This window comes from Lepidothrix coronata, unplaced genomic scaffold, assembly GCF_001604755.1.
Source record: "Lepidothrix coronata isolate B3197 unplaced genomic scaffold, Lepidothrix_coronata-1.0 Scaffold108, whole genome shotgun sequence".
Classification (NCBI taxonomy): domain Eukaryota; kingdom Metazoa; phylum Chordata; class Aves; order Passeriformes; family Pipridae; genus Lepidothrix; species Lepidothrix coronata.
Window position 1 is genome coordinate 1,124,096 of NW_016690288.1, and position 26,641 is coordinate 1,150,736.

Below are 26,641 nucleotides of genomic sequence, written 5' to 3' on the forward strand. Positions count from 1 at the left end.
ACAGGGGGTGACTCTTGGGGCTGGGCCTGTGCAGGGCTGAGGGTTGGACTCCGTGATCCTTGGGGATCCCTTCCAAGATTCTGTGACTCTGTGACCTCACACAACCTGCACCATGGTGGGGATGGGCAGGTCCCTCTAGGAGAGGAATCTGTGCCCGTGCCAGCCCTGGGCTGGGGGGAACCAGCCTTCCCTCACCCTCCTCCCTTTTAGTCCTTGTTGCCAAATTGGTTGTGAACAGAATCCCAAGATGTGCTGAGCTGGAAGGGACCCCCAAGGATCAGGGAGTCCAACCCTCAGCCCTGCACAGGCCCAGCCCCAGGAGTCACCCCCTGTGCCCCAGAGGATTGGCTCTGGAAAGAAGTCCCTGTGAATGAACATGCTCACTTCTCCTGTGTGAGTGTGTGATGATGTTTTATTCCTGGGGATGACAACTTGGAGGGAAAAAAGGTCCTGTTTGCTGCATTTCCTTTGCTCCCTGAATGCTGGTGGCAAACAAGCTCCCACCATGTGCAGTGTAGAAGTTCAATCCTGGCTCTTCACCAGGGCCAGTCCTCCTTGGGCTGGTGCAGCCTGTGCCCAGGGCTGAGCCAATTCATCCCAGCTGGCACAGTTACTTCATTAGCAGGTGCCAGAGGGCAGGAGCTGCCTGGGGATGGCCCTTGGCATCAACCTGTAAGTCATACACCTTTTTTTTCTTCTCCTAAATGTTGAAGGTGAACTCTTGGCACTTTTAAAGTCCAGGACTTGCTGAGAGTTTTGTCATTTAGGAGGGCCTTGGATCCAAGACTTCAATGGGAGTTGAGGGCTCCAAAACACTGGAGCCTCTGTGCTCTGGAGCCAGGTTGGGAGAGCTGGGGGTGTTCACCCAGAGAAGGGAAGGCTCCAGGGAGGCCTAAGAGCCCATTGCAGTGCCTAAAGGGACTCCAGGAGAGCTGGAGAGGGATTGGGGACAAGGGATGGAGGGACAGGACAAGGGGGAGTGGCTTCAAACTGCCAGAGGGCAGGGATAGATGGGATATTGGGAAGGAATTTTTCCCTGTGAGGGTGGTGGTAAGGCCCTGGCACAGGTTTCCCAGAGAAGCTGCGGCTGCCTCTGGATCCCTGGAAGTGTCCAAGGCCAGGTTGGACGGGGCTTGGAGCAACCTGGGCTGATGGAAGGTGTCCCTGCCCATGGCAGAGGGGTGGAAATGGGTGATCTCTAAAGTCCCTTTCAAAGCAAACCATTCTGGGATTCTCTGAATTAAAAAATCAATGCATTTGGTGATTAAAAAGCTCAAAACCAACAAACTAAACCAAACAAAAAGCCCAAAGCCACCATCCCCCACCAAAAAAAAATTAAAAACCCCCGACAAACTGTCTCAGAGCGGGCTCATGTTGTGGGGGTCCCATTCCAGAAGTCAGTCACTGGCTACACTGGTGCTCAGGCTTTGAGCTTTGGACCAACTTGAAGTCAGCAGAAGATCTACAATAATTGCATTGCTGCACTGGGCTCAGTGGGGCTGCCTTTTCAGAGAGCTCTTGCCAAGCCCAGGCTGTGCAGCTGAGGGAGGAAACACAGCCTTTCACAGGTCTTTTGGTGTGATAAATACCTGGCATGGGATGGGATTTCTGCTTTTGAAGCTCTGCATTGCCTGACCCTTAAACAGGCAGTTTTGATCAATCCCTTTGCAAATACTGGGCCATCTGACTGTGGATGGGTAGATCTGCACTGACCCAGAGGGAGGTGGATCCAAACCCACCTCTCCACCCCTGAGCTCCCTTCCCCGGCAATCATCTTTACCAAGCTCTACATTTCACTACAGTTCTTCCCCTTTTCATTTTTATTTTCTCTCCGCTTCACTCAGTGTTCAAACCAAAACAAAGCCCAAGCTCTGAGAAATGAGAGTGACATTTGCTGTTCGACGCTGGAGGCACAGACTGGATCTGTTACATTTCCCAGGAATTGTGTTTCTGCGCTACAGATGCGTGAAGGGGAAGATAAACCTGGGAGCTGCCCTTCCTGCCAATAGGCTGCAAGCAAGGAGTTGTCAAAAATAAATGCATTACTCAGCTCCTTTGAGGTGCTTACAGGGCTGTTTCAGAGCTCCCTCATTTCCCCACAGAGCGAAGCCGCTCCAGCTGTCAATAACCATTCCTGACATCCCTGATCCCAGGCCCAGACTACCATGGATGGAAATGCTCCCACCTAAATTCTGTCTGCAGAAATATCCTGAACTTCCCAATGACTCCAGGCTCCTGGATCTCTAACTTCCAACATCCATGACCACGGGGCTGTGCCAAACCAACCGATGATGTCGTCACCCAACGCTGATTTCTGACAGTGCCTTGGATTTCACAGAATCCCAGGATGTGCTGAGTTGGGAGGGACCCCCAAGGATCATGGAGTCCAACCCTCAGCCCTGCACAGGCCCATCCCCTGGGCCCCAGAGGATCATCCAAACCCTCACAGAGCTCTGGCAGCCTTGGGGCTGTGACACTTTCTGGGTCTCTCAGCTCTGCAATGTGGTTTTGCAGCCTGATGCATAAAAACTCAGCAGGGAGCAGAGGGAGCTGCTCCCAACTTCTACAGAAAGGTGACACTTTCCCACAGGGAATCCCAAGTGCTTCACCATTCCAGTTTTGCTAACAAGGCATTTGTCCCACCCACGAGAGGTCTGTGGCCAAAGGCTGACTCCTCTGTTTGTGTTTGGCCTAAAAGTTGAGCAGCACCAGATTCCTTGGGGGAAAGGATGTGCAGTTTGCTCTGGCTGACCTCCAGCCTGCTGCAGGCCTTCACAAATCAACTCTGTGATGGATCCACAGGCTGGAGAAGACTGGAGGGAGTGGATGTCAGTGTGTGAAGTCCTAGAAAAGAAGCTGGATCAGCAGAGAACCTTTGCCAGTGGATCATACGCTGAGTCCTGCACATCCAGAGACTGCTGAACCAAACCAGGAATTGCCATGAGTTCATACCCTAAGGACAATGCTTTCCAATCCAACTGCTCTCTGATTTCTGGAGAAACCTTAGTTCTTAAATTACATTGCATTTTTAATGTCTCTTTGCAGAGGCTTCTTGCTTGTGCAAAAATTAACAGCGAGAAGGAGAGAGAGAAAATGCAGTCACGTGCTAGGAATTCACTCCATGGAATAGTAGCAACTGTGCCCTGCTTTTCTGTACAGCACCACATGCCAAAAGAGCCCAAAGCACTTTCACTCCACTTCTGCCTTTAATCAGACAAAACATGTGTTGATTTTAACCGTATAAGACAGAGCAGGGAGCAGCCCAGGAGACTGGGGAGCTCTGGTGTCTGGGAGCCAGAGCCAGGGGCAGGAGGAGGCTGAAATGTTAAGGAGTCAATCAGGGGATGGAACACAACCCCAACCCCTCCTGAGGCCGTGGGGTGAACGTGTACAGAACCTACAGGGGCCCGGTGCTGTCATGAAAAGGTTCCTGATCCCCCCTGAAACTGAGCACTCCATCTGAGCACTCCAGGGCTGATTCTGCACTGAAGAACCTCGTTATTGAGGTCCCACTTTGCCAGCCCTGCTTTGAGAGGTGACACACTGACATTTTAACAGGTGAGAGACTAAATTGGGGCTGGCAAGGGCTCACTGAGGAATTCACTCTGAATTAAGGGGACCATTAAAACCCCTATTGATGGCTTGAGATGCATTTTAGAGATCCTGGCCTGGCAATTTTTAAAACCCACAGAAATACTGTCACACAAGACACTGGATAGATACACATTCTCAGAACTTACTGCTTCATTCCTGCACTTGGGAAGCACTAAAGGGGGAGCAGGGTCAGCAAAGGCACTGGAAACAAGATGTCCTGTGGCAGCATCTCCCAGACTGGAGAAAAACCAGACACACTAAAACTTAGCTCTTATCAATGTCACAGAACCATCAAAGAATCATCATCAAATCCCAGAAGGGTTGGAAGGGACCTGAAAGACCATCTTGTTCCACCCCCTGCCACAGGCAAGGACACCTTCCACTAGCCCAGGTTGCTCCAACCTGGCCTTGGACACTCCCAGGGATGGGGCAGCCACAGCTTCTCTGGGCAACCTGTGCCAGGGCCTCCCCCCCTCACAGGGAAGAATTTCTTCCCAATATCCCATCTATCCCTGCCCTCTGGCAGTGGGAAGCCATTACCCCTTGTCCTGTCACTCCAGGCCCTTGGAAACAATCTGTCTGCATCTTTCTTGTAGCTCCTTCAGTCACTGCAAGGCCCAATCAGGTCACCCTAAGGCTTCTCCAGGCTGTACACATCCAATTCTCCCAACCTCTCCTCCCAGCAGAGCTGCTCCATCCCTCTGATCAGCTTGGTGCCTCCTCTGGACTTGCTCCAACAGCTCCACATCCTTCAGGTGTGTGAGTTATTCGTCCATCCAGCATTTAAAAATACTGCTTGACAAATTCTGGTCTTGATCTTGCAAACAGCACCCACCTACTTTAACAATTTTCAACTAAAAGATGACTAAGTGAATCCCAAAATGTGTATTTTCCACAGGATCAGTGCTCACTCCTGATCTTCTCAGAGGCTCCAGCTCAGCAAAACCCTACCATGAGCAGCTCCAACAGCTTCAGGTCCCTGATATTCCACATTCCACCCTTCTCCTGCTCCAGAGCCCCAGATTTCACAGAGGCCAAACCAGCTCGTTATAATTCACACTGATAAATGAGCTGCCATCCACCTGAAGGGTTGAGGAGCTTCTCCCACCCTCCAACAATGTTTAGGAGACAAGGCAAGTCCATGCACATAAATGATCACATCCCTGACCCAACAGTCCCAGAGGCACCAGGAGATTCCAGCCCTTAAAATGGAGCATGTGGGAGCATCCCTTTGTAACCCAGTTATCCTGGGAATGAGAAAGAAAAGGAAAGGAGGGAGAGAGGGACCCTGACAGCAGAGCATGTGCTGTTGGAGAAGGGGAAGGTCTGAGCTGCCCATAAAGATCCAAATCAAGGCCACTTTCAGAAGGACAATCTGGGTTCTTAGAGACTGTAAAGCCAGAAGTTCATTTCATCTCCCCTTGGTTCTTCTCCCTGCTTGGAAATGCAATGAGCCAAAGGTAAGCAGCTGGTTGGTGACTGTTCCACCCCTTCCCTTTGTTATTCCCTGCACAAAAATGGGATCTGCACCCACGAGACACGATGGTCCTGCCCTTGGGTGGCTGCACCAGCTCATGCCAGACCATTTCTGACTGGGGCCACTGGGTCTGGAGCTGTTCTCCATGGCCTGTGCTGGCTGCAGAGAAGAAGATGACTGAGTGATCTTAGAAAAACCAAATTGCCCCCAAAGGGTCAAATCTCCCAAGCACACACACACTGCTCTGTGCAAGCAGCTGGGTTTCCATCTCCAGCCTTCCCAGGTGGTTTGCTGGAGTGTGGGAGCTGCAGAGGGGGGAGACTCCTCCATCACACTCACAGCAGCTTCCCAAAATTGTTTTTATACTAATAAAGTAGCAAAAAAAGCTCATCTGGCCAATGTAGTCCCCGGAAAACTCCCGTGCACTGCCCACAGCAAATGAACCCCATCACGTGTGCAAAGAACGGGGTTGGATTGGATTCCACATCCTGCCTTTCAGAGCTGGATGAAAAATTCAGCTCCCAACTTAAAACACAAAAAATTGCTGCTCTTTTGCCTTTCTGAGCGCCCCAAGTGCCTCCAGAGCTGCTTTTGAACCACACTGAGGATCAGATGCAAGAGCCAAAGCTCTGCAGTGTCAGCCTGGGATTTGGAGCATCTGGGTGGTTGGTTTTTCTCCCCATTAATTTAATTTGACAGAAAAGAGCAGGAAAGCTTCTGGCTCCCGTGTGGGCAAAGTGGATAAACAGCAGGAATTGTAAGGGAAGCTGAAACTAAACCAAAAAGCAGGAGGCTGCTGCCCTGGCTAAGAGCCTTCTGTGTTCCCTCTCCCCATCCCAGTCTCTGTGCCCTATGTGATATAATGAGGATGTTTTCCTGCTTGCCCCTTGTTCCAACCTCACCTCTGTGTTTTATTTAGACCATTTGGAAGGGAAAAACAACCCATCCTGTCCCATGATGGATCCCATGATACAGGAGCACAGGATCAGTGCTTTCTCCTGATCTTCTCAGAGGCTCCAACTCAGCAAAACCCTAAAAACATCCTCGGTGTCGACCACGAGCAGCTCCGACAGCTTCAGGTCCCTGATGTCCCACATTCCACCCTTCTCCTGCTCCAGAGCTCCAGATTTCACTGAGGCCAAACCAGCTCTGATAAAGCTCCCTGACTGCCCCCCAAACCCACCCAAATTTAGACTCAAGAGCAGCAAAACCTAATCCTGCTGCTTGGGAAAAATCTGCAGGAGTGAGTAATTCCTGAGTGGGCAGACATTTGTGTAGCTCTGTAGAGTGAGAACTGTGGATTCAGCACCACAATTCTTCTTGCAGGGGAGATCTTCAAACCTTGTTTGTGTTTCTGGTTCCCCCGCCGGGTCTGTGGTGTGGGCAGAGCACACATGGCTCTGTCTTACACCCTCAGCTACTCTGGGTGACACAAGACACCTCTAAGTGCTGATTCCTGACACCACCAGCTGATTTCCACCCCGTGGAGCAGCCCCAGGATTGATCCAAACAGGAACATCTCTGGCCTCTCAGCAGTAGAAGCTTTTCCAAGCCACAATCCTTTATTTCCTTGCTCAGCCAAACTGAAATGCAGCCAGATTGGAGGAGGCTTGAGGATTAATCCCAGCCCTGGTTTTGGAGCTCAGTGCTTCCAAGTGGGGAAGGGCCAAGGTGACTTTCTGTGCTGACTGAAAGGGTGTGTGGGAGTTGGAACTTGGATAGATGCAAATGCAACCAGGCAAGTCAGGCTCTTCCTTCTGCAAAGCACATCCCATAGCAAATCTCTCTCAACAATTAGTTACACCAGGCCTAAATCTTACCCCTCCCTCTGCAATCAGTGGGAAATCTTGGCTCAAGAGGAGGAGGAGTTTTGCAATCAGGATCAGTAGGGGAAGGGGCTTTGCCGTCCTCCTGACAGAGGAGTTTGGAACAAAAGCTCAGCCCTGAGTGTCTGCCCCACCTCCTCCAGCTACAGGATTTCATTAAGGCAGAAACACATGCCACTAATTCATATTCTCAGTTCCACAACCCACCAAACACCAGCACAACCACCAGAAAATTTGGATGGAGCCCTGGGGGAGCGAGATCAGAGTGTGACCCATCAGCCATAGAAGGGACACGGTAATTCAGAGGATCAGGGAGAGTTTGGGTTGGAAGGGACCTTAAAGACCACCCAGTCCCACCCCTGCCATGGGCAGGGACACCTTCCACTAGCCCAGGTTGCTCCAAGCCCCGTCCAACCTGACCTTGGACACTTCCAGGGATCCAGAGGCAGCCACAGCTTCTCTGGGCAACCTGTGCCAGGGCCTCCCCACCCTCACAGGGAAGAATTCCTTCCCAGTATCAGATTTCCCCTCTGTCAGTTTGAAGCCATTGTCCTCCTCCTGTCACTCCAGGTCCTGATGAACAGCCCCTCTCTGATTTCCCTGTAGTCCTGGAAGGGGCTGTGAGGTCTCCATTCAACCTTCTCTTCTCCAGGCTGAACAGCCCCAGCTGTTCACAGTTTTCTGGAGGTTTATCAACCACCCATTTTGACAATCTGAACAATCAACAAGACCCTGCTCTGAGAGGTCACAAATGATTTTTAGCTGACACAGGACGATGCCACAAGAGAAAAAGCCAACTCAACCATCCTTGTCATGAGGGACAAACCCCACTGAGGGTCAAAGCACAGCCATGGACAGGGACCACAGATGTCCTGTCATCTCTGGTGGCTTTGTGGGAGCATCCAGAGACACCAGAACCCCTCAGAGAGCTGTTGATCAAGTGGTTTGGTTTTATTTTACCCACTGCAATACAACCACAGCTCTGGTATTGCTTTGTCTCTCCATCTCCCATCATCTGGTAGCAAACACCTTCTAGTGAAGCCAACAGCAAAAGGCAACCACCAGGTGGGTTTAAGGACAGAGATGGGCAACCACTTTCACCCCCCCAAAAAAGTGTAGTCTGAAAAAATATATTTAGTTCAAGCAAAAGACCCAACTTCTGTAACTTGTCAACTAAAAACAGCCACAGGCAGCTTTCTTAACTATTTTCTCAGACTTTAAAACTTTGGTTTTAGACCAGACTAACCCCCCCAAAAATCCCCAAAGTGACACCTTTTGTTTCAGATGACATCAGTGCCTGATGGCCTGTCAGCTGCACAAAGACATGGGCACGTCCTTCCCATCGAACAAGGATGGCAACAAAAATCTCTGACAAACCAGAGTCGCTGAGAACTCAACACCTGGATTGGGAAATGATGCAGGTGTGAAAACTGAGCTGCCAGCAGCAGTTCTCCTGCCCACAGCAATCCACAGAGCCTGGAAAACTAAACTCCACTTGCCCAAAGCAGGGAAACCTGTTCCCAAGGTCACCCACCCCAGGAATCACCTGCCTGGGGGTCTCTCACAAGCATCACTTGGCACAGATTAGGAAGAAAATGAAGTTGGAGGGGATGTCTTTGGGGTTGGGTTATCTTTTTCCCCCAACACAGTGAATAATTCATTATGGGGATGGCCAACACAGAAGGATTGTTTTGCAACCAGACACCTTCAATTTGATTTTTAAAATAAGCTCTTTTCATTTATACAAACACGGAACACATTTTAGTGCAGTACTTTAGGTAAGTTAAACTTGTGGTGGAAGAGTTGTTTCCATCAACAAAGAGGATGAGAAAGGGAATAGAATTTATAACACCTTTAGTAGTAAAATTTATATAGGTTTCAGATAGTGAGAATGGCACTTGTGAAAATAACCTCCTGCAGAACCTGAGTGTGCTCCTTTCACTCCACTATCCAACATCTGCATCTCCCAGGCTCAGGAAAGGGATTGAAAACGACTGGGAATTTCTCATGGAACGTGAGAACTGCCAGCAAATTCCACTGCCTCGGTTCTGTCCTCCCAAGCAACCAAGGAAAGGTGGAAAAAACAGCAGGTCAAGTGCAACACTTGGAGATTAAAAGGTTCAGCAGAGAAGGATCTCTGTGATATTTCTTAGAGAGGAGATGCCAGAAGGCAGCAACAAGCCAGGAGCCAAAAGAAAAGGTTCTTGGAAATAGAAGTGGTGCTGGGGAAGCACTGCCCCAGAGCACAGGGGAAAGCTGAACACTTGGGATTTCTGGAGGGCAAGGCCTGTGGCACATTTTCAGTGCCCAGGTCCAGGCACAAACCAAGACTAAATCCCACATCACTCATAGCACAGGGCAGGAGGAAAAAGAGCATCCTGGGATTTTCCCAGGTGCCCCATCCCCTGCTCACAGAGGCTGGACACTGCAGGGGGTTTTCCTTCCTCTAAATATGGTTATTCTTATAAAACTTCATCATTTAGGCAGCTAATTTCCTGATCTATTTTTCTCTGTAGTGTTTCCTGCAGTGCCCTCGATGCCCCCCCAGTCAATCCATTCACCATTATGGTGGGTCACAACAACACAGGAGCAGCACATTTTCCACTCCTGTCTTCCTGAAAAGGGCTTTGCCTTCACTCTCCCTGAAACACAACATTTCAGTGAAACCCAGCATCAAACCTTTGACTTGTGACATTTGCAGGCATTGCAGAGCTCTGTGCTGCTCCACAGCTCACTGCACCCACCAGGGAACACATTCCCAGGAGCCAGAGACCTGCACAAGGGAATTTAGGTAAAATATAGGGAAGGAATTCTTCCCTGAGAGGGTGGCACAGGTTGCCCAGAGAAGCTGTGGCTGCCCCATCCCTGGAAGTGTCCAAGGCCAGGTTGGATGGGGTTTGGAGCAACCTGGGCTAGTGGAAGGTGTCCCTGCTCGTGGCAGGGGAGGAATGGAATGATCTTTAAGGTCCCTTCCAACACAAACATTCCATGATTCCATGAATTAGTGTGTCCCTTCTATAGCTGATGGGCCACACCCTGATCTCATTCTGACTGGGCTCATTCTGGATCTGTGCTGGTGTTTGATGGGATTGTACAACTGAGAGTATGACTTGGTATCCTTAGAGCCCCTTCCAGAGCCTAAAGGGGCTCCAGGAGAGCTGGAGAGGGACTGGGGACAAGGCATGGAGGGACAGGACAAGGGGGAATGGCTTCCCACTGCCAGAGGGCAGGGTTAGATGGGATATTGGGAAGGAATTGTTGGCTGTGAGGGTGGGGAGGCCAGAGAAGCTGTGGCTGCCCCTGGATCCCTGGAAGTGTCCAAGGCCAGGTTGGAGCAACCTGGGCTAGTGGGAGGTGTCCCTGCCCATGGCAGGGGGTGTGATGAGATGGTCTCTAAGGTCCCTTCCAACCCAAACCATTCTGGGATTCTGTGATTTTCAATAACACTCCTGAGATTAATTCCAGGGGGTAATTCTATCCCAATCACACATCAGTTCTGTGCTCCTTCAACACTGTTACCTGTGTGCTGTCACAGCAGCAATAGCTCCCCTCTGCTGGGTGAAAGCAAGGTACAATCAAGACCTTGAGAGTGAGGAGGCAAAATCTGCAGAATAATTTATCCTCCCTGAAAGCCCCAACCCGGGCAGGGACCCAGGGCCAGGCAGAGTCAATAAATTTCCTACATCCTTGAAAAACAGAGTCCACCATTCCCTTTGTCATCAGGTTCAGGCAAACCAGACCCCAGGATTAACAGAAAACATTATTCACTGTATTGGCAACTGCCAACCCAACCTTAGAATAACAAAGCTGCTCCCTCCAGACATTTGACCTAAAAATCTTGTCTGCCTTCTTCACAGCCCACTGTGTTTGTGTGAGCACACATTTCATGCCTGTGCCTGACACGGCTGCTTGGCCAAAGTCCAGGATATAAACAGGGCCATCATTTGCTAAGGCCATATGTTGGAAGGATGCACACGGACTTGCCTCACTGAAGGGCCTTCAGAAACCAGCGGTGACAATGATGGGACTGAGCAGATCTCAGGTCTGATGCTCTGTGGAGCTTTTTGGTTCGGGGCATTGTTGGCTGGAAAGTGAAATGAACCCTAAATAGCTTTGCTTTGCCCTCTCTGCCAAAGCTCTCCAGTGAGGATGGGCAGCTACAGGGGCTGACAGAGCAGGTCAGGGGCCCAGAGTCCCTGTGGAGGATGGAGTTTGGTTCATCAGTCAGGACAGCAGCTGAAAACAACCCTCCTGATATCCTGGCAGCACAGCCCCCCTCACTGCCTGCAGTGGGCTCAAAGTACCTGAAGACCCTGCAAACACCACAGCACTGACTGCCCAGCCCAAGATTTCTTGGTCAACACCGAGGTGATTTCTCCAGCAACCAGGCCAGGAGCAGCAGTGGCCATCCAGAGGGACTGGGGCGGGAGGAAGGGGCCAGCAGAGCTCCAGGAAATGCCAGCCTGGGGCTGCCTCACCCTGTGCAGGGGGACAGGCCGGGGCAGCACTGCTGAGAAGGACCCAGGAGGTGTCCTGGGGGACAGCAGGGCACCCCAACAGAACCCAGGCTGGAGATGAGAGGATTGTTCCCCATCACTTGGCACTTGTTAGGCCACATCTGGGAGCTCCTCCAGCCTTGGGCCCCCCAGGGGACCAGCCCAGGGGGAATTGAGTTCAGTAGATGGTGCAGGAAAGGCTGTGGGAACAGTGGGGGAAATGGGTTTGGGGACACACACCTGCCAACAGGGAGCTCCTTCTCTCCCTCTCCCAAAGCCAGACGTTCAAAGTTACCTCGATTAAATCCTCAGCTCTTCCAGGAGCTCCATCCAGCTCCTGCTCACTAATGCAACAGGACACGTGACAGATCGACTCCTTCGTTATTCCTGGGTGGAATCCCCTTCCTTTTCAGTGGCTTTCAGATTTTGATGTTTCCAATTTCGCCGTTCTGGTTTTTTGGAGCATCAAATATTTCCTGAGTTAAGGTTTTAATAGAGGGAAAATTCTGTGTGCCATATGTGAGGGGGAGCAGAACATGCTGACTGCACAAGTGGGTGGAAAAGTCCAGGGGGAAAAGCAGCAGAAGGAAGGGAAGACACTGCATGAAATATTAGTGTCTGGAAGTTGCTGAGCAAAGGAGGAGGATTATGGCAGCCAGGGCTGAGATCCCCCCTTGCTCCATCACTCCAGTCCCCAGAGGCAAGGGGGGGGAGTGCAAAGCCTGATGCCCAAAGGTGACCATATGGTGAGGAATTCCGAACTCATCCGTTTTCCTGCTGAAAACTCAGGAAGGAGATAAATATGGCACTATTTGTCTGCTCCTTATTATTGTACACGGGGACAAATCCTGCAAGGGGCTGAGCATCAGCAGCTTTTTGGAGCTGAATCTCCTAGGGGATGAGGATGCTCAGTCCCTCATGTCCATCCCCATCCCAGTTTGGCTGCTGGGACAGTTTAGCTCTCCTTGTCCTTGTCAACCTGTGTTTTCAACTTCACTGCCTCCCTTCTGTCCCCCTCTCTCGTTGCAGAGGCTGAATATTGAGCAGGACTCAAAAAGATTCTGATGTTGGATGAGAACACATTGATTTCAGTAAGAAAAACCAAGGGATGCCACTGAACATTCAGGGGCAGGAGGAGTTGTCTACTAAGAGGTTCATCTTCTATAAAAGTTGTTTTCATTTACAGTGAATGACAGTTACAACAGTTTGCCAAGTTTTGGGTCACAAGGAACAGTAATTGCATCTTAAAACCTCAACTCTTTCACTGAAGCAAATCCCTCAGCAGTGCTGAGGGGTCTCCAGAACCAAAATCCAATTTTCCAAGGTGATTTGGATGCCTACAATCCTGAACCTCATCGATTTGGGGCAGATCCCTCTTTTCTCTTCCTTCTCTGAGGAAAATGCCTCTGCAATCCCATTGGCTTCCCAATCCTGCAGGAGAGGCTCAACATTACCAGCGAGGTGTTATCACTACAAAGGGACTCCCCTGACTCAGGGGTGCCCTGGTTACTCTCAGCAATACAGAGGAAGCTCTTCCACCAAAATACCTGAAGGAATATGGGCAGCACCCTGGATTTTCACTCCTAAATCCCAAAGTTGTGTTCAACCAGCAGCCAGTCCCAGTTGAGCCAGGACTTTGGAGCCATCATGGGCACAGACCAGTAAGACCCTGCTGTTAGTAAGAATTTATTCTAGAGCCTTTCCAGAGATATATTTCTTTTTAGGAAAGACAGTGCTGCTGTTCTCCTTCCTTCCAAAGCCAGACTGTACTTGTGGCTGTCCCAGCAGCCTTTGATTTGGATGAAATTGGTACAAACACCTTAGACTTTGCCACAACTCCTTGAAATCCCTCCACAACTGGGCTCTCCTTGGTGCCTCTGGGGAACACCAACACCCCTGCAGGCCTGGCAGGAGCATTTGCAGCTGATTGTTACCAGATGGTAAAAAAAGCCAGGATGAAATCATGGAGTTGTTTAGGTTGGGAAAGCCCTCTAAGGTCATCAAGTCCAACCATTAATCCAGCACTGCCAAGGCCACCACTAACCCACGTCCCCAAGTGCCACATCCACATGTCTGTTAAACTCCTCCAGGGATGGGGACTCCACCATGGGCAGCCGGGCCAGGGCTGGGCAACTCTTTCCATGAAAAAGTTTCCCAATATCCAACCTGACCCTCCCCTGGCACAGCCTGAGGCCGTTCCCTCTCCTCCTGTCCCTTGTTCCCTGGGAGCAGAGCCCAATCCCCCCCCGGCTCCCCCCTCCTGTCAGGGAGTTGCAGAGCCAGAAGGTCCCCCCTGAGCCTCCTTTTCTCCAGGCTGAGCCCCCCCAGCTCCCTCAGCTGCTCCTGCTGCTCCAGCCCCTTCCCCAGCTCCATTGCCCCTCTTTACACTGAGCAATTTTCCCATTCCAGGGAACTTCATTTGCTGATTAATTCCCAGGAAAGCTTTTAGTCTCCATTTTTAATTCCCCCCCCCAAGGGAAGCAGAAGGCTGAAGGAAGAGTTTCTCCCACACAAGGTGTTCCTCCCTCATGCACTGCAGGGACACGTGTCCCTGCTCTGTCCCTGCTCACCCCACAGCCACGACCCAAACCCACTGCAGGGCTCAGAGCTGGCTCCAAGCTCTGACCTGGCTCCAAGCAGGAGAGGAGCAGGAAAAAGCTCTCCCCACCCTCGTAGCCAAACCAGTGGGACACCTCTTGCCTAAAAACCCACAGTGTATCCACAGCCAACACCATGTATGTCACGTTTCCCAGGCAGTTATTGCTCCTTTCTCTTCTCTTTCTACCCAGTGTTCATGGGGTGTTTTGAAGATCTTGAGTGGGGAGAACAGGTGGGAAATCCAGAGGAATTTCCTCATGGAAAGGATGGTCAGGCACTGGAAGGGGCTGCCCAGGGAGGTTTGGAGTCCCCACCCCTGGAGGTGTCCAAGGAAGGACTGGAGGTGGCACTCAGTGCTCTGGGCTGGGGGACAAGGGGGGCATCGGGCACAGGGTGGACTTGGTGATCTTAGAGATCTTTTCCAACCTCAGTGGTTCTGTGATTCTGGTTGGAAAGGACCCACAAAGATCATCCAGTCCAAGCCCTGACCCTGCACAGGACAACCTCAAAATCCCACCATGTCCCTGAGGGTGTTGTCCAAACCCTCCCTGAGCTCTGGCAGATTTGCTCCTCAGAGCCAAGCCCTGAACTCTTCTTCATTCCAAGCCCCAACTCACAAGAGTTTGCTCTGGGGAAAACAAATAAAGAAATAAATAAAATGAAGGTTTCTTTTCCCTCTGCTTGTACACAGCAAGAAAGATAATGCTGGTTTGCTGTAGAATAAAAATGCCACTAGTTATTTATCCAGGTGAAGAATTAGGTACACTGCACCAGCCAGCAAAAGCTCAATGAGAAAGTAAATCCTGAGGATGGAGCACACAGGGGGAAAAAAAAGATTAATTGATTTGTGACTACAAGGAAGTTTATTCTGAACCATATTTATCACTACAGTGTGTTTGAATTCAGTGGAAACTCCACTCAATTTTATTCTGCAGCTTTTCTATGCAGGTAAAGGAAATACATCAGCAAGAAGAGAGAAATGACACTTAATTTTAAGGAGCATCACCTTGCTTTGGAAAATAAACTAGACCTGGAGTTGCAGCTCTGGGGTTGCTGCCCACGTTCACACCCAGGTGGGATTTGGCAGAGGCAACATTTCTCACTGACAGAACCCTACAGGGAAGGAACCAGAGATTTACATCCCAATTTGACTCATTTTCACCTCAAGGTGCTGAAGTTGACAAGTTACTTGAAGTGGAAGACAGGGAAGGAAAAGGGAAGGACGGAGGAAAAGGGAAGATTTTTCTCTCTGTGCCAACTTCTGCCTCCCCCCACCCTCGGCAGGAGCACCAGGGGTCCCACTGGCTTTGCAGACCTCAACTGGGAGCAGTTTGTCAGGTCTTCAGAATGCCCTGTGGAGGCTGTGCTACCTCACAGGGCCTCCCAGAGCTGGGAATTCCTCCCATTTCAGTAAACCAGCCCAATTGCCCCTGGGTGGGAGCTCAGCAGCCCGTTGTGTCAGCCCAGTTCCCTTCTGCCCCAACGGGAAGGACCTGTCAGCTCCTTCATTTCTGCACACAGAGAGGGGTCTCTGCAGAGCAGAGGGGCCTTTAGAGAAGTCCCAGCCAGTGCAACTGCTGTGCACACCCCAAAAGTCACCTCAAACACATGAGAACCCCGTTATACCCATCCCACAATAAAAGTGCCCCCCAGAAACAGAGATAACTGAGCCGAGGCAGGAGGCAGGGAACTCCCTCAGAGTCTGGCATCAAATCCCCTGAATTTTGTGTCACCATTCCTATATTGCCTGTTCAGATATGCTTTTGCTCCTGTTTACCCATTGTGATGTTAAAATACATAGAGGTTTCAGCGCTATAAAACCAGGTTAATCATTTATTTATTGTTTGCTTCTTATTTCAGAGGCCCAAATTACACCATCATTATTTGAAGAGAGGCTCTAAAGACCCAAGCTGTTTGTCTAGCAGCCTCATTTATTTTTGCGTGGCAAAAAAAAAAAAATTATCCCCCCCCAAAATAAAATAAATAAAAAAATCCCTTTGAGTGCTTCATCCAATTTTAAAGCAAGGGACGTGTTATTCCACACAACAGCGAGCAATTTAATTCTCAATTAAAGGATTAGATCAAACAAAAACTCTGGATCATCTGGCAGACAGCAAGGAACTTGGAAAGGAGCAGGCACCTTGCAAGGATCGGGCTGCCAAAGGGTTGGAAGGAGTAGCCTGAGGGAAAGCTGCTGTGCAGAGCCGGGTTCTCCAGGAGGAAGGGGAAGCCCGGCCAGCCCAGGGGGGTTCCAGCTGCTGGGGAGGCTGGAGAAGGGATCCTGCAGCCCAGGGAAGCAGCCAAGCTCTGTCCCAGCTGTACTTGGGGCCTCCTTCTCCCCACAAAGTCCTCCCAACTCGCAGCCCATCGAGCTCTCCCAGCGCAGTCCCAGCCGCGCCTCGCTGCAAACGTTTCGACGTTTTCCCATCATTCCCGCTTTTCTCCGCTTCTTCTGGAAAATGAGCCGTGACACATGAGCCATTTGCAACGAGCTGCAACTATGACATTGCTTGGATTTCCATGGCAACTCTCCCCCCCCCTCCCCTCAACCTATGGATGTGCATTCCCGGCAGAGTTGGGCTGCAGACGCGGATCATTATATTTAATCTGAACAAGTGTGTACCTGAGTTGACTTTATTTCACGAAACTGCAGAAGGAATTAAATCTCTCTCACTGCTTCCTGCTCTTACATCCCGGTGTCATTACTGGCAGGGCTCTGGCATTTTGCAGCAGTGCATAATGATACAGTATCAGATAATGTTAAGATGCAAAAACCACTCCAAACACCAGACAGCAATTTTCTGCTCAGTTTCCCAATTTAACCTGAATTGATACTACACTGTAAGTCTGGATGAGGTTCAGGGACTACTCTAATTATAATGGCATCTTGGGCAGCAGCAGCAGCCACTTGCATCCTGCTTTTTGGTCCTGGCATTGATGGTGTAATTAAGAGGCAGAAGAGAGAACTTCTTTCCAAGATTTGTCCTAATGAACAGCACGGGGTCCTGATGTTAAACCTCTTCCTTTGATCTGCTGCTGCCTCCAGCCCGACGTGGCTCTCCAGTCCAATGAAATTCATTATGTTTTATAAAAACCCGCTTCAAATGTACATGTTTAACTTCCTCTTCCAAGAAGAAAGGCCTGTGATGATCCACACACCCCCTGGGGCACCACACCCGCTGCCTCTGCAGCCCCTGCAGAGAGGTTTGTGCAGTTTGTGAGCAATGGCACAGGAGGCCACAGGCACAAACTGATGCCCAGGAAGCTTCACCTGGACAGGAGGAAGAACTTCTTCCCTGGGCAGTGACCCAGCTCTGAACAGGCTGCCCAGGGAGGGGCTGGAGTCTCCTCCCTGGGGAGATTCCAGAGCCCTCTGGACACAATCCTGTGCCCTGTGCTCTGGGCTGGCCCTGCCTGAGCAGGGAGGTGGCACCAGTGACCCACTGGGGTCCCTTCCAGCCTGACCCACCCTGGGATCCTGTAGTTCCCCCTCTCTTAACCCCCAGCACAGCACATCTTCTCCTGGTGAGTCAGCTCTGGTCCTTTCCAGCCCAGAGGCCACCAAAAGGAGACACCCAGCAGGTCCCACAGGATGGCAGAACCCAGCTGGGCTATTCCCCCACTGCCCTGAGCACAACAGGAGTCAATAGCACGTGGACTGGCATAACCAAAAGATGCTTTTTTTCCTGAGGAACCACGTGGAAGCTGCGCTGATCCCACCAAGAATTCCCCCTGGACCAGGCAGAAGGACCCTGCCCCACAGCCATGGGATGGCAGCAGGGACTGAGCCCCCAGGGAATGATGGATAAATCCCTCTTCCACATATATCACTAAGAGATCCACCTGATAGCCAGTAAAATACCCTCTTCAGTCCTCATTCACCTTTTTTCCCAAAAAACCTGTGCAGTAGCTGTGAAAACAGCACAGTTTGGACAACGCTCTGAGGGACATGGTGGGGTTTTTGGGGTCAGCAGGGCCAGGAGTTGGACTTGATGATCCTTGTGGATCCCTTCCAGCTCAGGATATTCTATGCAGTGAGCCCCCACACAGCCCCACTGCATCCATGGGGCTGGACCCAAACTCGAGGTTTTTACAGGAACAACTCGAGCAGCGCCAGAGGAAAACCACTGGGAAGAAATTCCCTAAAGGAAACTTGGCCATGTTCTTCCCTGTTGGAAACCACTGGCAAGAGCTGCCTTCTGTGCAGCTTCATGGCCAAATGAGAGAAGAAAGCTGGGTGGGGGGGGTTGGCACATGGAAAATCAGCAGGAAAGCTCCAAACCCAGAGTGATTGAGGGCTTTGTGCTGCCTCCATCTGAACTCAGCTGGGGGGAGTCCTGCAGCCCCAGTAACCCCTTCCAGCTGGTGCCTGTGGATAACACTGCCTGCCTTTTTAGCCAGGTCTATAAATATCACAGAAAATAAACCCATCATGCTCGGGTAGAACTGTCCCATCTTGCAGAAATGAAGCCTAAACGAGGCAAAGGTGAAAATTAAATAAACCCAGGATTTGCCAGTCTAAGAGATGTTATTTCTTTGATGCTGTTGGAAATCTCTCCTCAGAAACGGTTCTCCACGTTCACAAGGATGCCAGTGCCAAATGAAAAAATCCCTCTGGAAAACATGGACTTTTAAATTGATGTATTAAAACAAAAAAAGCACTTTTTTGTCCCACTTTGTTGGGTGAGACAACACACATGGCTGGGACTGTCAGCCACAGGCACAACGTTGTGGTGTGTTATTTACCAGATGTGGGGCAATCTGAGAATCTGAATCCCAGATGTCCCCAGCACAGGCTCAGAAAAATGCCAAACCCCAGCCAGCACAAGGGGCCACGTGGAGAATTTAAGCCATTACCTCCCAGCACACACACACAGCACCACACACCCCAAAATACCAGTTACTGGGGACGGTCAAGAGACTAAACTCTTTCCAAAGAGCAGAAAAAAGAAGGATTTCAGCATTTGCTTTCACTTGACTGGGTGCAGGATGAGCAAATCAGAGAATCCTCGAGGCCGGAAAAGCTCTCCCAGACCGTGGAGCCCACCCTGTGCCCGATCCCCACCTTGCCTTTCTTGCATTATCCTGCTTGCTGTGTACAAGCAGAGGGAAAAGAAACCTTCATTTTATTTATTTATTTATTTATTTGTTTGTTTGTTTGTTTGTTTGTTTGTTTGTTTGTTTGTTTGTTTGTTTATTTATTTATTTATTTATTTATTTATCTTCCTCAGAGCAAACTCTTGTGAGTTGGGGCTTGGAATGAAGAAGAGTTCAGGGCTTGGCTCTGAGGAGCAAATCTGCCAGAGCTCAGGGAGGGTTTGGACAACACCCTCAGGGACATGGTGGGGTTTTGAGGTTGTCCTGTGCAGGGTCAGGGCTTGGACTGGATGATCTTTGTGAGTCCTTTCCAACCAGAATCACAGAACCACTGAGGTTGGAAAAGACCTCTGAGATCACCAAGTCCACCCTGTGCCCCATCCCCACCCTGTCCTCCAGCCCAGACTCCAGTCCTTCCTTGGACACCTCCAGGGATGGGGACTCCACCACCTCCTTGGGCAGCCCCTTCCAGTGCCTGACCACCCTTTCCATGGAGAAATTCCTCCTGATGTGCAACCTGACCCTCCCCTGGCACAGCTTGAGGCCATGTCAAAGGACAACACCATCCCAGGGAAAACACACTGAGTGTCCTCAGGACGTTTAACCAGGGCAATGCAAAGCAGCAGCTGAATCCAGAACATCCCTGGGAGTGGATCTTGCTCCACATGGATTAGAAGGGCTCCAACCAAAGGCTGGAAGCACATCCCAAAATGTGCAACGTGGACCCGGGACTACCCAAGCTTTGGTTTCCCATTCTTCAGGTCCCTGCTCTGCACTGCAGCAGCCTGAGGGTTCAGAGGTCTCCTACCTCTCTAAAAGGCAACTGCTACAGCACCAGCAAAGCTTCATTTTGGAAAAAATGGCCAAAAGAAGGAATTTAACCCAACGCTTTCCCACCTGAACTCCAGAGGAGCCTCTCGGGTCCCACCACTCAGGCTGAGGGTGAGGCATCACCAGCTCCTTTCTGGGCTTCCAACTTGAACTCCTCTGTTGCTTCATCTCTACAATTTGCCTTTTTTAAATCATTTTCCTTTAAAATCAGCTGCTCCAGTGCAAGGTTCACTCATGCACAGGAAATAAAGACGTGTTAGAAAACTAATTTATGCGCCCTGTTGGCCACGGAGCCTGTGGAAGGTTCCTCCCTGGACACAAATTCAGGAAGCATTTCCACATTTGATCTGAGTTTTGCTAAACAGCGTTAGAAACATCTGGAAAGTTTTGAACTTTCTTTTTCCAGATGAAAAACTTCCTCAAAATGGGCATTTACACGAGCCTGGGGCAGGGTAGGGGAGGGACCATAAAATATTCCACCCCCAAAAAATCTCACAACTTCTTCATTTTTTAATACTGAGTGCGCAAATCAGCCCAGTTTCCTTTCACTGGGACTTGTTAGATTGTTCTTGCTTTCCCTGAAAAATTTCACAGGAGAAAAAGAATTCCCAACAAGCTTTAATTTTAATTGATTCCTATTCAATCCAATGAGGTCATGCATGTTTAATTACCATCATCCTTATTACAGACGGAAAATCAACTTCCTCTGATGTTGCTCTGCTAATTATCATCTCATTTGTTTGGCAATGGCAACCAGACAACTGATGGAGATTGCAGCAAACAAAGAGCAAAAAGACCTGTGTGGGAATCGCTGCCAACAGTGGCCAGGACTCAGCAGAGTTCTCTGCCATGGATCACACTCAGCACCACTGAAAGGGTCCTTTTAGTTCTTACAGTTCACAACATGCCCGTGGATTTCGCCACATTGCACCTCCAGTGAAGTAAAGAGGAAAAGTGGGGAGAAAATCTCATCCCACTCATTGGAGTGCTGGGAATGGAGGCGTGGAGGAATTAAGGATGAGACTCTGAAAGGGACAACACGGTTGGGAAACGCTGCTCAAAAACCAGCTCTGGGGTCTCAGACTGATGGTGAGGAATGAAACAGAGATCGGGGAATGGTTTGGGTTGGAAGGGACCTTAAACCCCACACAGTGCCACCCCAGTGCCACCCCTGCCATGGGCAGGGACACCTTCCACTGTCCCAGGTTGTCCCATCCAGCCTGGCCTTGGACACTTCCAGGGATCCAGGGGCAGCCACAGCTTCTCTGTGCCAGGGTCTCCCCACCCTCACACCTCCTGGACAGATTTTTACCCAGTAGCTCAGCAGGCCCCTTTAGACTCTGCCACCCTGTCCCTTGTGCCTGGGAAGGGCCCAGTTCCCTGCTGGTGGGGGGTGAGTTTTCCTCCTGCCGCTTCCACACTATTTAAATGTGAACCAGGGGACAGGTCTGAGAGCAAACAAAGGCAACCAAAAACCTGCCAGGGCACTGAAAATGCTTCTTTTCTTCCTTCTGCTTTACAGGGAAGAGAGGTAAACTTGATGCTAATCTCTGCTCCGAGCAAGTGTAATTCTTTTGCATCCAAATAAATTGTGGCATCGAGAAGTACAGTTATAGCACATTAGTGCAATGATGCATGTGACCCAAAATAAGAACATGAGGACCAGGAGACTGCTCTCCAAAGCAGCTGGGTGTACATATCTTTGAAATGGTTATTAAGTTCGTTTAAGTACCAAATTAAGCAAAGAGTGGGAGGAAAGACTGATGAAACTCTAATCTGATCTCCTGCTCCAAGTTTAACCTTCGCTTGGCAGCACTGTCTGCTTTTGTACTTATTTTTAATTTAGTAATGCTCTGATGATTTATTTCTAGATTAAAGTCTACTTCACAAAAGCTTAAAAAGAAACTACTGTATGAAAAGCAAACGCTCCCTCACAGCTGAAATGAACCCACTTCTCGAGGCACGCAGGGAATTAGGGCTGATTTATGGCCAACTTAGCCAAGAGAAACACTGTCGGCTGGGAAAAAAGGAATGATGCTACATTGTCTCCGTTGCTGAAATGGAAAATGTGCCTGTGCTGCACAGCCCTGACAACTCACAGGTCTGCAAAGCTCCTGGGTTTATGGCAAGACCTCCCTGGAAATCTCAACCAAGAATATTTCACTGTGTGCACCGTGAAGAGCCCCCTGGGTGGAAGATGTGGAGCCACAGCCCAGAAAAAACAGGAATCCTTTCGTGTACTCAGCTTCACGAAATCCCAAGTGATCTTCCCTGGCAAGAACTGCAAATCCCCATCCCAAAATCAGCTGGAACAACCCACCATCTGCTTCCCCCATCGCCTCGTTCCTGCTCCACAAGTAACTCCAATCTCTCCCATCCTTCCACTTCCCACTTTATTTTTGGAGCATCCTTCAGCCACAGCTCAGTTCCCCATCCTTCATACTGCATCTGTGTGCTTCTCTCTCCTTCCAACCCCATTTTCTTCCAGCAGGAATATTCTAGTGGACACGTTACATTTGCTGACCAATGGACAGAGAGCTTTGCGACACAAAGAAACCAAAATATCATGTGCATGTTCTGAAATTCACTCTGAGGAAGGTGAAATACCTTCAGCAAACCTTGTCATCTAAAAGAAAAGCAGATTTTTAGATGTTCTCCCTCTCAGAAATGGTGACAAACCCACGACTGCCCCCACACAAGTGCAGCTGCCTGTGGATGCAGAGAAAATACAAAACCCAGGGCTCGTGTGGTTTATTTATTCCCAGCCTGCTTGGAGATGATCCTCACACAGCTGTCAACTGAAGGCAAGAGATAAGCCAAACACTGGGCTGATACAGTGGTTAGTAAGTGCTCATGTCCCTTTCCCTCACCAAAAAAAAAGCAGGGAATGCACTGAGACATCCCAAGTCCCTGGGAAAGTCACAGCTGTGCAGAGACAAGAGAGGAATCCTCAGGGAAGCACAGTAAGAAGTTAATGAGGGGACTGGAAGAGCTCCCCTATGGAGACTGGCTGAGAGAGCTGGGAATGTTCAGCCTGGAGAAGAGAAGGTTGTGTGGAGACCCCTCAGAACCTCCCAGAATCTAAAGGGGCTACAAGGAAACCAGAGAGGGACCTTCATCAGGAACTGCAGAGACAGGACAAGGAGTTACAGGTTTAAACTGAAAGAGGGGAAATTTGGGTAGGATATCAGGAAGGAATTCCTGGCTGTGAGGGTGGGGAGGCCCTGGCACAGGTTGCCCAGAGAAGCTGTGGCTGCCCCATCCCTGGAAGTGTCCAAGGCCAGGTTGGAGCAACCTGGGCTAGTGGAAGGTGTCCCTGCCCATGGCAGGGGGTGGAATGGGATGAGCTTTAAGGTCCCTTCCAACCCAAACTATTCTGGGATCCTAAGAACTCTCAGCCACCTCATCCTCCATCTTACACCGAATTAACACCTGCTTTTCAAGCCAATATAACAAACACCTCCTACGACCAAACTTTTGAGCCTTCAGCACAGCTTTTAACACACCCCGTTTGCTGCATTGGTTCCTCTCTCTGAACAGCCTCATATCAAAATCTGCCTTATTGTCTCTTCCACTGAGCACCAGGGAGCTTCCCAGTTCCCTCCAGACTAGGAGCAAAACACATCAATCTGCAGCCCCAAACCTTTCCTCAGTGCCAGCCTTTGCTTCTGCCTCTTTTTTGGCCACAAATGTTCTTGACACGCTTAATGGTTCAACTCCAGGCTCCCTCAGGACTGAAAGTGCCACAGTTTCAAAACCCTGCAGTTCTTCAGCTCTTTAGTCCTGCCTGCATGAAGTTCAGACCATGAGAAATTCCTGATGCTGCTCCTTGGCTCCCTTGCCTTAGCAGACTTCCCACACCTAAAGAAACATTTCGGCCATTGCAAAAGGAAAAAAAAAATAATTTTTTTCCCTTAAAAAAGAAGCCAGAAACGTGAGATCCTGTGGCCATTAAATCCCAATTGTGGAGAATTTCCACTGGGAAACCTGTCAGCTGCTTTCTTCTCCCAGGGCTGGACTTGACAGGAAGCAACATTAAACAGGGAGTGTGAGAAGGCAATCAGGAGGTGCCCAGTTCTCCCATTCAGCCCAGTTTGCTCCAATTACCAACTCTGAGGCAAAGCCACTGACATCTGTTCACCTAAATATTTCATGTCTGCCTATTTTATCCCTCTCCCAAGACATATTTTGTTTTCCTGAAAGGAAAAGCACAGAGAGTGCAGAAAGGGTAAGGAATGGGAAGGATGTCACACTATCAGCCGGTGCTCGGGGCTGTGCTGGGTGAACAGAGACCAGTCCTACTGCCCAAACACCTCCAAATTTAAAGCCAGGACTAAAGAAGGAGGGGATGGGCTGCAAGGCTCCCCACAGCACAGAAAGCCTGGTGCAAATTCAGCCTCAGCTCTCCCTACAGACACCTGATTCCTTTGCTGCCTCAGGCTTGAGGCAGATCCTTCTCCCCCCAGAAAGGTGAGTCTGCCCTGGCATTAATCAGAGCAAAGTGAGCACTGGTCAGGTCAAGCTGAGAACAACCTCCTTAGCAGGGACCTGCTGGTGTTGTGAGGAGCAGAGCAGCTCTGAAGCACCTGGGACCTGAGCAAAGGGGTTCATTCACCACCACGGGGCCCTGCAGAGAACCACCAGCCTTCCCATCACAGCACAGATCCAGCCTCGGGGTTCCCTGGAACAGGTTTTTGCTCTGCCCAGCTCCTCTTGGGACTGGAAGCACAGCAGGTTTTGACTTGGAGACCTCAAAAATCTCACTGAGCTGTGAGGACTCCTCCCCACCCCATCCTCTCTGCAGGCAGGATTCACGACACGAGCCAAAGCTCTGGAGCTTATGGTGAGGGAAGTGTGAGCAGAGGTGACCCAGCACCTCAGCAAACCCTGCAGGATCAGCAGGGCTGATGTTCCCCCTTTAGGACCAGCAGCTCACCTGCAAAGCTCCCACAAATGGGGATTTTTGGGGAGGCAGCCTCTCCCCCCACGGGGCAGAGCCAGGCCCCAGGTACCATCCTGCAGAGGCACTGACAAGAGCTGCATTCCGGAGCCTCAAAAAAATGGAACTAAAACTTGTTCCTGTGTGTCTTCATTTCCAAATGAATGCCAACAATTCCTGGGCACTGACAATTCCTGCCAGGCTGTCCTGGGAAGGGGCCCAGCTCTGTAACTCCACCGAGGGTTGTACAAGGGCCAGTCTGGGCACAGAAAGCACCGAATATCAACTTTTTGATACACTGAGTTTCCTTCCCCAAACACCAGGAGGTGGGGGCAGGGTGGGGGCACCCCCAGAGATCACAGAATCCCAGAGTGGGTTGGGTTGGAAGGGACTTAAAGATGATCTCGTTCCACCCCCTGCCATGGGCAGGGACACCTTCCAAGCCCCGTCCAACCTGGCCTTGGACACTTCCAGGGATCCAGAGGCAACCACAGCTTCTCTGGGCAACCTGTGCCAGGGCCTCCCCACCCTCACAGGGAACAATTCCTTCCCAATATCCAATCTAAACCCATTCTCTGGCAGTGGGAAGCCATTCCCCCTTGTCCTGTCCCTCCATCCCTTGTCCCCAGTCCCTCTCCAGCTCTCCTGGAGTCCCTTTAGGCCCTGCAAGGGGCTCTCAGCTCTCCCTGGAGCCTTCTCTTCTCCAGGTGAACCCCCCCAGCTTTCCCAGCCCAGCTCCAGAGCAGAGGGGCTCCAGCCCTTGGAGCATCTCCGTGGCCTCCTCTGGATCTGCTCTGGAGGCAGCTCTGCAGGTGGGGGTGTCTCACAGACCATCAGGAATGTGGAAACTGCCCTTCCTCAGCTTTTTCCACCTGCAGATTTCCAAACTGCTTTGCCCTGGAGCCCCGGGATGAGGAGGGATGGCTCTGGCTGCTCCCACCGGTGTGTACCCGTGTTACAAACACCAGGAGAGCATTTTGAGGTGTAACCTCGACAAGATTTCACTCAGACATCCAGCACAGAGCATCGACTCGGGGCTCTGGGCAGGGACAGAGTGGGATAGTTTGTAAAAGCCTCCCATGCTCCAGGGCAGAGCCAGCTGGGAGCTCCCAGGGTATCACTTATTGCTCCAGCCCACGAGGATGATAACAAGGATCTATTTTTCCTTTAATTTAATCTCTGCCTATTTATGCACCACTAGCTGCAAAGGACAGTGAATTAAAGTGCACATGAAAGGAAATCATAGCCCTCAGCACTGGCTCTCAAACACTCTTTAAAGTCTGTTTGATGAGGGGCTGTTTTAGTTTGTCACCGAGGACAATTGGCTCCATTATCACTCCTTTGTTTTGAAAACCCACCTCAAAGTCATTAAATACTTGCTTTCTGATGAGAATAGATTGGCTGTGGCAAATAAATCACTTAAATGCCATCTGCCAAAGGAAAAAAAAATAAATCAAAAAGCCAAATTCCCCCAACTCCTTCTGGTGTATTTTTTTCCCCTCTGCTTTGGGTTTAGAGAGAAAATATGTTTGTATTAACCCACCAGCAGCAGCTTCCTCCTGGGCAAGTGTGAACAGACCACAGGGAAGGCTCTGCTGGGCTCTGACTTCCAAAATCACTTCATGGCCCACTCTGAAACACTTCAGGCAGCAGGGTACCAGCTCCATATATTGGTGTTGCCCCAGATTGTTTTGTTTTCATTAATAAGATTATTTCAGTGCAAACAGGCTCTCTGAAGCTTAATTTTCCAAGCAATTGTTAAATAATTCAACACCCATCTTTT

At 50.2% G+C, this 26,641-nt stretch overlaps 1 protein-coding gene and 1 long non-coding RNA gene across 2 annotated transcripts in view; one reads left to right on the top strand and one right to left on the bottom strand.

The window, feature by feature from the left end:
* The window catches only part of WBSCR17 (Williams-Beuren syndrome chromosome region 17), a 221,786-nt gene that overhangs the window by 94,454 nt on the left and 100,691 nt on the right, over positions 1-26,641 (bottom strand). The gene's annotated exons all lie outside the window — the stretch shown is intronic.
* LOC108501832 lies at positions 117-2,067 on the top strand. Its single transcript, XR_001876289.1, has 2 exons — positions 117-393; positions 1,845-2,067. It is a non-coding gene; the product is annotated as an uncharacterized LOC108501832 (long non-coding RNA).